Consider the following 11,606-nt stretch of genomic DNA (forward strand, 5'->3'; position numbering starts at 1 on the left):
CGATTTTTATGCTGAAGTTTGAATCATGCTTATGGATTAGGCCAAGCAGAATCTCTTGATTAAGATATAAAACTTGAAAATGCTTTATAGGCAATAATACTGCTATTTAGATTGGTTAATTTCACTTATTTTTTCATAGATGATTTATTGATTATTATTGGTTATTGATTCATGATCACACAATTACTTCAGGCACGTAGCATCGGGGGGGGGGGGGGGGGGGGGGGGCTGGCCCCCACACTTTTTCTCACAGCAACAAATTTTTTAAAATTTACATATAAAAAATTGAATTATCATTGATTTGCCCCCCCCCCCCCGCTTTTTTGGGAGTTTCTAAAAAATGATATAAAATAAAGAAATGAGGAGTGAAATTGAAGTTATATACTACACCAAAGCCCTATACCTGTGAAGAGACAATGGATAAAGAGTACTCAAATTGATAGTTAATTTTTATTTGATAAGATTGTACATTTAAAGTTAATTTCCAACAGCAAAATCAGATTATTGAAATGGTGTAAATGGCGGGCAGGCGACTACCAAAAGGGTACCCCTATGGTACGGATAACTTAAATTATTGGTAATTTAAGAAAAAAGCACTAGCTTTTGAACTAGGCCATTTATAATTCATATACATGTTGGGTACCCCATTTTACAGATAATTCCCCCAAAATTTTCAAGATAACAAGTTGATGCTTTGCAGATCAATTGTACATCTATTGGAAATGTGCATGTTACTTGGATTTTGATTTTTAATAATAAATGAAAAAAATGCTACCTGCTGAACTCAATTAGGCTTAAGGAAATTAATAGTGCGTTTCCTTTTCCAGCTTTTAAAAAAACAGGGTATGTAGGTAGGAAAAATATTTTATTTTAACATTTTACTGTTTTATTTTATACTTCGACAAAAATGGTATGAGAAAACCCAGGGTTTACAGGGCTCGACATTAACGCTTCTCCGGTACCAGTTAAAAATTATACGGACAAGTGAATTTTGCTGGCCACTTGTCCGACTGGACAAGTGCAATTTTATGTAAAGAAATCTGCAACATTTTAAAAAGAAAAAAAAGTTTTGTGATAAGTTTATTGTTATAAGTTTATCGTTTAGTTATTTTGAATTTGGATCCTGACATCAAATTGCAATGCAATTGAGTTACTCTTGATCGGGATTGTACAAATTAAAACTCTAGGGTATGATAAGCCGGTATGTAGTTGTACACCCTGGTTTGATTTTTCTCATTTAAGGTTGGCCAACCACTTTCAGGGGGGGGGGGGGGGGGAGGTGGTCAAAAGGGTGTTGGGTCTGATATAGAACCTTATGGGAAAAATTGTAGACTCTATTATAAATGGTTATAACTTGAAAACGGACAGAGATAATTACTTAGGGTTTTCAGAATCATATATTGACTGTTATAGGCAATATATGGGGTTTATTAGATCTTGCTCCTGAGGTCATCCCAACCCCCAGGAATTAGAAATGCCAAAATATCTTGAAAACGGTTGGGATCCCCACACCTTTACCATATATATTCTTGTTCTTTGTGTTAAGGGGCATGAAATGGTATGTAGGTCATGGGCTCCAGGGGTAGTCCTGAACCCCCTTACACAGGAAGCGCCCAAATATTTTGCAAACGGTTGAGATCCCCAGCCCTAAACCATATATATATTCTTTATCCTTGTTTTAAGAGGCATCAATTGGTAATGTAGATCATGAGCCCCAGGGGTAGTCCTGACCCCCCCCCCCCCTTTTAAACAGGAAGTGCCTAAGTATTTATAACCACGCAACCAAAGTTTAGGGGGGTATATTGGTTTCACCCTGTCCGTCTGTCTGTAGACGCACATTTGTCCCCCCTATAGAATATTTTACTACTGCATGGAACAGTCTGAAAATTTGTACATAATGTTGATCACCATCTGCAATTTTGTTTAAGATCAGACAAGATTTAATGATTTTATGACAGTTTTCATTTTCCTTATTCTATATATTGTACACTGATGTTGAAAAGTAAGGGAGGTAACCCTTACAAAATTTATTAATTAATTAATAGTATTAAAACACTAAAAATATATTTATATGAATACATCCAGATGGAGCTTTTTTGTCTTAATGTCTTAACTAAAGTTATTTTTATTAGTATTCTATCAACTGACAATGCAAAATTTTTGTTTGTCAATGATAAATTTTTAGGAGCTAATAAGAACGTCAAAGACAAGTTTGGCTGAATTCATTTGTCCCAATGGGGCCATTATCTGAGCCATGGTTTAGATGTAGCATGTGTTTAGGGAAAATTGATTATCTGTAAAAAGGGCAGTGCTTTTGGGGCTATTTTAAAACTGTTTCATGTAAACCAAAAGATTCCATCATTATAAGGAAATAATATCATTATTAATAAAAAAGTTTACTGGTAATTATGGTAATGTTTTGGGAGTTTATTAAATTAAACAAGCTCATCAAAGAAAATCATAGTCCTATGGGATCAATTTTCTGATATGGAGTTCCATTGTACCACAGGAGAAATTGGGGAAAATTTGAAACAACTAATTGCATCTGTCAAGACTTTTATTAGAAAGATATTCACAGTTTTATCAACAATAGAGCATTGCTTGGCTAACTGTATTTCCATTTACTGCAAAGGGAGGGGTTATTGTAATTTTTTTGGTTTTTGTTTAAAACAAATAAAAAAAGAATATCATCAGATGCATAAATTTGTAAATGTATTACTGTCATACATAGTTATTTACAGTGAAATTCTGACAATTTTGATTTTACTTTTTCTTTGTTAATTTTTTTTTTACAATTCTAGATTTTCTTTTTATTTGTATGTGTTCCAAACCTTTATTATTCAATTCAATTATTTGTTTCATTTGAAATTAGCCTTGCGGGGGTATTAGTCCCATTAGGACAGTTCTAGTTTGAAAACGGTTGAGATGCCCACCCCTAAACCATATATATTCTTAATCCTTGTTATAAGGGGCATCAATTGGTATGTAGGTCAAGGGCCCCAGGGGTAGTCCTGACCCCCCCAAACAGGAAGTGCCGAAATATTTTGAAAATGGTTGAGATCCCCACCCCTAAACCATATATATTATTGTTCTTTGTGTTAAGGGGCATCAAGTGGTATGTTGGTCATAGGCCTTGGGGGTAGTCCTGACCCCCCTTAAACAGGAAATGCCCAAATATTTTGAAAACGGTTGAGATCCCTACCCCTAAACCATATATATTCTTAATCCTAGTGTTAAGAGGCATCAAATGGTATCTAGGTCTTGGGCCCCGGGGGTAGTCTTGACACCTGTTGAACAGACAATTTCCAAATATCTTGAAAACATTTGAGATCCGCACCCCTAAACCATGTTTATTCTTGTTCCTTTGGTCATGTCGGTTCACGTGATATACAGTAAATGACTCCTTGGGAACCTCATAAAGTTTCACAAATGAAAATATTTAAGTATTACTCTTTTTGAGGCGCATCGCTATCAGCGATGTAACCTCATTGCTGTCAGCTCACTTCTCTCGGCTTATATACAAGTGGCGTCATAGAACTAAGTATCAATGCGTTGATAAATATATAGTGCTGTTCTGATTGTTACCTATTTTCAACCAGGAACATATATTCGGTATTTGAATTAGATTAATTAAAGATTAATACACAGATGAGATAGACTGGCAATGCCTGCAATGCGATATACGTATGATAGGGACAGAGGACCAGTCAACCGATGAAATATTTTGCATAAGATCATTTCGTACTTCAATTTAAAAGTGGCGACGTTAATTGTTCGAATATCAGAGGTAAAAAAAAGTAATAATTTATTATATAAAATATTTATATTAAAATGAGAGTAAGTGGCTGTGTTCCTATAGCTAGGAACAGATTTCATATTTTATCACTTAATAAAACGAATAAGACAATGTCCAACTGAATGAGGAAAAGCACGCCACCTTCCCCATGTAGAATGGCGATATTTAACAACTTGTAGTGATGTTTTAGCTATCTTCAATGCGATGCACCGCTCAGGCCTTTGGTTTTCTGTAAAGTTTGACCCATGTTGGTGATCCCTACCCCCAATGATGGCTTGTTTGTTTGGGATACTTTACAATTGCCCTGATTATAATTACATCTTGTTCATTAAATGAATTTTTAACATGTATCCAAGTCATGCTTATCAACCTGCAGGTCCCAAGTTTAAATACTGCAGGGACTTTTATTTTCATGAACAGGGGTAAAATGTTAAAAAGTAGATTTTTTCCCAAAAATTTGAATTGTTTCAGTCATTTTCAAGTTGAACGCATGCTAGAAATCCATATCTTTAAGTAATGTAGAAGAATGAGCTTGTATGCAGTGTGTTGAGGACCCGTAAAGCACAACATTTTTAGTTTCAAGTATACGTTTTATTTCATAATGGTAAGTTGCTTCACCTGGAACAAAAACGTGTCATAAGCGCTTCGGAGTGTTTAATGTACCTCACTTTCTAACAAATAAATATTCTAGTAAAAGAATGTATTAAGTTTGGCAAATTATGCGTATTTAAACCATAATTATTGACTGCCGGGTTCTTAGGGTCCGCTATAAGAGTCGTCGGTGAACCAGAAAAACACTGTTAATTTTCTTGGCCTTATTTCTCTTTGAAGAATAAAAAAATGGGGTATTTTTTTCTTTTTTAATAGGTAGTGTTTATCAATTCCAGTTCAACAAATTTATTATGGACACTGTTTACATAGAAGAAAACTGAGTTTGCTGTCACATTCACAGCTTTTCACTTGTTTCTCAACTATCCTGATGTTGTGGTTGTTTTTTTTAATGATGCAAACTGTTTTTCGAGGCATTGAGCTAATGCTTGGCAGCCTTCTAGCGATTGTCTGGATTGGCAATCGTAGAAATTCATTTTCTCCACTGCCTTTTTAATGCGCATATGAAGTTCTTTAAAGTATTACAAGATTTTTATTCCATTTATTGAACAATATTGTGTACAAAAAACCCAACTTTGCCTCCGTTTATTGACAACTCATTGCAAGTATAAATTTGCTTAATGAGGAAATGGCAGATTATGAGATAAATACAGTAAGGTGAAAAAATTCACAAAATATTATTTTAGTTTATCGCCTACATTTTAATTGCAGACCATGATCGATGAAGAAAAAAATTGATATGTTAATTTATTTGTTATCAGGCACAGTTTCCAAAATAAATGTAAGTGATAAAGGTACCTAGTGACTTTTTTACCATAAATAAACATGATAATGCAGTTTGTTTGGGAGAGCATTTTAGTTAGCACATGGATTGAATTTATTTGTAAACAACTATACCATAAGTAATCTTGTTTCAAACAGGAATTGAAATGAATAAAAGTATTATTTATTATTATAATCAAGGACACCAGGGGAAGGGGGGGGGCACAATGGGGAATGAATTTTTACTTAGGAATATAAAGAGAAAGTGTTTAAAAATCTTCTTTTCAAAAACTAATAGGCCAGAAAAGCTCAAATTTGAGTGGAAGCATCTACAGATAGAGTGGATTCATAATTGTTTAAATCATGGTTCCGGAGGTAGGGTGGGGCTACAATGTGGGATGAATTTTTACATAAGAATATATAGAGAAAATTTTCTACTCAAAAATTATTAGGCCAGAAAAGCTCAAATTGAAGTTGAAGCATCTTCAGATAATGTAAATTAAAGTTTGTTGCTTAAATCATGGTCACCAGGGAAAGGGCGGGGCCACAAGGGAGGATGACCTTTTAAATAGGAATATACAGAGAAAACTTTAAACATATTCTGGGAATGTTTTCTGTCCAAAAGCCAGTAACCTGTGTGAAAGCAGGGATAAAGTGTGGGGGGTGGGTATATAGGAATAGAGAAAAATCTTCTTACGGGTACAACAACAAAAGGGGCTTGGTATATACCATAAAATTATGTGGATAAAAATCCATGGATTTTTAATTTTTTTTAGCAAGATCTACTGTACTTGATTGTCAAGATATTTTGATTTTGATATTATTATGCTAATTTGATTACTGATAAGGCTATTGTTGCTCAGGTGAGTGATGTGGCCCTGAGCCTCTTGTTGTATGAATTGAACCTCTTAATTTTTACACAAAGCATCCTTAGCCTAAGGGGATTCAATGTTGTGAAAATTAAGGACCACGCCCTTTTGTAAAGGGAGATAATTAGGAATTTCGAGAAATTTTCAAAAATCTTCTTCTCATGAACCATAAAACCAGGAAAGCTGAAACTTGTGTGGAAGCATCCTCAGGTAGTGTAGATTTAAAGTTTTGAACATCATGACCCCTGGGGGTAGGGTGGGGCCACAATGGGGGTGTTGAAGTTTAACATATGAATATATAGAGTATATCTTTAAAAATCTTCTTCTAAGAAACTAATCGGCCAGGAAAGCTGACACTTTTGTGGAAGCATTCTCAGGTAATGTAGATTCAAAGTTGTGAAAATCATGACCCCTGGGGGTAGGGTGGGGCCACAATCGGGGGGTCGAAGTTTAACATAGGACTATATAGATTAAATCTTTAAAAATCTTCTTTTCAGAAACTAATCAGCCAGGTAAGCTGACACTTGTGTGGAAGCATCCTCAGGTAGTGTAGATTCAAAATTGTGAAAATCATGATCCCCGGGGGTAGGGTGGGGCCACAATGGGGTGTCAAAGTTTAATATATGACTATATAGAGTAAATCTTTAAAAATCTTCTTCTCCGAAACTAATCAGCCGGCAAAGCTAAAACTTGTGTGGAAGCATCCTCAGGTAGTGTAGATTCAAAATTGTGAAAATCATGACCTCCGGGGGTAGGGTGGGGCCACAATGGTGGGTCGAAATTTAACATATGAATATACAGAGTATATATATCTTTAAAAATCTTCTTCTCAGAAACTAATCGGCCAGGAAAGCTGACACTTGTGTGGAAGCATCCTCAGATAATGTAGATTTAAAGTTGTGAAAATCATAATCCCCGGGGGTAGGGTGGGGCCACAATGGGGGGGGGGGTCGAAGTTTAACATATGACTATATAGAGTAAATCTTTAAAAATCTTTTTCTCAGAAACTAATCAGCCAGGAAAGCTGAAACTTGTGTTGATTGCATCCTCAGGTAGTGTAAATTCAAAGTTGTGAAAATCATGACCCCTGGGGGTAAGGTAGGGCCACAATGGGGGGTCAAAGTTTAACATGAATATATAGAGTAAATATTTAAAAATCTTCTTCTCAGAAACTAATCGGCCAGGAAAGCTGAAACTTGTGTGAAAGCATCCTCCAGTAGTGTAGATACAAAGTTGTGAAAATCATGACCCCCGGGGGTAGGTTGGACCACAATGGTAGGTCGAAATTTTACATAGGAATATACAGAGTAAATCTTTAAAAATCTTCTTCTCATGAACCATATGACCAGGAAAGCTGAAACTTGTGTGGAAGTATTCTCCGTTAGTGTAGATTCAAAGTTGTGAAAATCATGACCCCCTGGGGTAGGGTGGGGCCACAATGGGGGGGGGGTCGAAATTTTACATAGGAATATATAGAGTAAATCTATAAAAATCTTCTTCTCAGAAACTAATCAGCCAGAAAAGCTGACACTTGTGTGGAAGCATCCTCAGGTAATGTAGATTAAAAGTTGTGAAAATCATGACCCCTGGGGGTAGGTAGGGGCCACAATGGGGGGGGGGGGGGTCGAAGTTTTACATAGGAATATATAAAGAGTAAATCTTTAAAAATCCTAGTCTCAGACACTAATTGGACAGGAATGCTGAAACTTGCGTGGAAGCATCATCAGGTAGTGAAGATTCAAAGTTGTGAAAATCATGACCCCTGGGGGTAGGGTGGGGCCACAATGGGGGGTCTAATTTTAACATATGAATATACAGAGTATATTTAAAAAAATCTTCTTCTCAGAAATTAATCAGCCAGGAAAGCTGACACTTGTGTGGAAGCATCCTCGGGTAGTGTAGATTCAAAGTTGTGAAAATCATGGCCCCCGGGGGTAGGGTGGGGTCACAATGGGGGGGGGGGGGGGTCGAAGTTTTACATAGGAATATATAGAATAAATCTTTAAAAATCTTTTTCCCAGAAACTAATCAGCTAGGAAAGCTAAAACTTGTGTGGAAGCATCCTCTCAGGTAGTGTAAATTCAAAGTATGTATTATGTATTATGTACATTGTCCAGATAGTTTGTATTATGACTCCATTTAGCTGATTTTATCATACCTATTGTTTCTCAGGTGAGCGATGTGGCCCATGGGCCTCTTGTTTTAATGACTTGACTGGATGAATTTAATTCTAAAATTCCATCAAATTTGCTTAAAAATTTATATTCCGTTAATTGTAGTATTTATCATGTTTAAACCACAAATTACATTATCTCCATTTATAAACCTTACATATTTGTGCCATAAAGAATTGCTATAATACTTAAGCATTATTGTATCAATATCTCGTTTGCTGTAAGATACTGCCTTTGAAACTTTGCCAATAAAATACAAAAAACAACATAACAATCTTTAAGACAAGAACTAAACAAAACTTAAATAATGCCAAAAAATTTGCAAAAAATTGAAATCCAAAGCCCAAGTTATTTCCTTCAACAGAAATAGGCATAATAACTTAAAAATGTTATCAATGAATTTTAAAGGTGAATTTAGGGTATATAAATCAATTATTTTTACCTGGAATTGTTAAATTTATCATATGCAATGAAATATCAATCGATTATTTAAATTTCTTATTAAAATGTTAATGATACCTATCAGACATAGGGTAATCATTTTAACACTAAAATGTTTTCTTTGATGATTCATGCAGAATATGAATCTGGCGACATTGCAATACTGGATTATGTAATTTTTTCTGCAAATGATCACTAACTTCATAACCAGCATGAATCATCAAAAAAAAGCAATTTATTGTTTATATTTACATATTTATTTTAAGAAATTAATAAATCGATTGTGAAAAGTAAGTAAAATTTACTACATTACTGATAATATACATCAGGACGTTAGCAAAAATAAACATATTTTGTGATGCATATATTGTATGGAATCGCTCAATGGAAGCCTGAGTATTGCCAGCTACCACACAATACAATAGATACCACAATATATTAATGTGATACCTTGTGTATTACAACATAGTAGTAAGCTATAAATAAACTGGTATCTATATAGATTCAAGTTTCCTCAAATCATTACCACTAGGGGGTAGGGTGGGGACACATGGGGGGGGGGGGTGTCAAACTCATACATAGAAATATATATAGAGTAAATCTCTAGAAGTCTTTTTCTCTGAGAGCAGTATCCATAGGTAATGTTCATTCAAGATTTTTTAAATCATAATCCCCAATAGATTGGAAGGGTGAAACAATGTCGGGGGAGGGGGGGGGGTCAAAAATTTAAATAGGAATGTTTAGGGGAAAATCTTTATACATCTTTATCTAAAACTCAATTATTTGCCTACAAAATTTGTAAGTTTTAAATAAAGAAATTGAATTTGCTCAAATCAAAATCTTGAAGAGTTGAATGGGGCCACATTGGGGATCCAATTTAACAAAAAAAGCATTTTAATTATTCACAAAAGCTGAAATGTTAAGATATATATTTTTACTTTCATCCCAGCATTATGGCTTATTGCTGATTCTTAAAGATATATAGACTTTGCTGCCTGGACTATTCTTTGGCCTTTGAACGGGTTCACATTGTGATGTAGGAAAAGGTAGTAATGATAATGTAACCTAATATCCAAGAGGAAATTATACATGATATGCATGTATTATACTACATTGTCCAGATAGTTTGTAATATGACTTAATTAAGTTAATTTAATGATACCTATTGTTACATAGGTGAGCAATATGGTCCATGAGCCTATTGTATATGACATTCCATTTTCACTTAAAATGTTTATATTGGTTCACATGAACATATAATCTGTTAATCAGTTAGAGCTCTGCACTTCCTTGCAGATTTTAACTCTTGTTTCAAGCTACCAACTGATTGACCATAAGAGAGAGAGAGTTTATATCTTCTGTCTGTCTGAAAGAGACAGAAGTGTATGTAAGTGTCACTAATCGTGTTTGCCTTTTCAGTTCTTAAATCCACAATGCAGTTAATGATGTTTGACCACCCTTATTTTTGGATAGTAATTGAAATTGTTTTAATAAGGATCAATTAAATTGGAAAATTTACAAGCTCCAAACACATTTTATTCAAATACTGAAGCAATGTTCCATCAAAGTTCTTTGTTTATTGCGGATAATATTTTAATGAAAATATTTGATAAAATAAATTCAAATTTTATTTTTAAAAAAATCAGTAAAATCAAAATAATTATAATGGTTAAAGGCGCAAAGTCAAGATTTTACTCTTAAATCCTCCACACCCCCCCCCCCCCCAAAAAAAACAAACAAAAAAAACCCACTCTTTACATAGATTTTAAAAATTGAGCTTTCTATGTTGGTTAAGATTTGTATAATGAATAAGCACTAAAAATTCTAAAATGTTATTTTATTAAGATTGAAATATGAAGTCTAAATTTTTTATATCATTCATAATGAAAATACCCCATTAATTCTTAAAGCAAATCGATTTGTAAAATTTATACAATATGTTAAAAAGAGGTTTACATTCACATTTTAATGGAAAAAAAAATTAATAAACAAATGAAATACTTTTATTATTGATTTTCATAAAAAGAAAATTGATTAAAATTTTGCCATTAAATTACTATCAACAATATATAAAGAAGTTCATGGTAATCTCCCTTCATGATTTTTATGAATTGTTTAAAATGTAGAGCTTGCTATTGTTTTAATTTAGTAGATCCTTATTTGGACTATTTTTAATCGTTATCCAAACATAGGGCTTGCCATACCCCAGTAGCTGCTTTTATGGATTATTTTTAAAAACGACAATGATAAACTCAGTGACACATACACATCCTTTTGTGTTTTCCTCTTGAAAGATAAACACAAAATGCGGGTATATGTCTTTTAATTTCTCTCATTTGTGGTCAACCATAAGTTAGCTCTACTCATTTATAAAAACATGTTAATTTAGATAATTAAAAAGTCTGCACAGAAATATGAAACACAGAATAAATATCTAATCATATTCACAGTTGAACTAATATTTAATTACATTTTAAGAAGGCTCAATGGTCAACATGAGCAATCAGATCTTTAAAAAAAAAATGAAAGACGTGAATTTTTTATTTATGAATTATTATTAAAGAATAAACACCATAAACTTTGACGATAAGATATGAGTATTTCTATATGAATATTTCATAATAAAGATGTTCTAAAAGAGACCAATACCGTATAAAAATGGTCACGACCATCCAGTCCTCTAAAGTGTTGGTGGCAAATCGTAAAAAATGGAGATATCAATTTTGTTTTATGAATTATATTATTAACAACACTAAAAGATTAAAAACTAAAAAAAAAGTAATTAGATTGATATTGTCGGCTGTAATCGATGACATTACAATTTCAAGTACTGTAGAATCATTTATATTCGTGGGGTTCAATGTTCGTTGATAGCTAAAAATTTTCCTGCTTCATGTGGACGTAATTTCATTGGTAGTGGATCATTTTTAACCGGGTATTCCAACGGAAAAATCC

The sequence above is a fragment of the Magallana gigas genome, chromosome 1, assembly GCF_963853765.1.
Source record: "Magallana gigas chromosome 1, xbMagGiga1.1, whole genome shotgun sequence".
NCBI classification, from domain to species: Eukaryota; Metazoa; Mollusca; class Bivalvia; order Ostreida; family Ostreidae; genus Magallana; species Magallana gigas.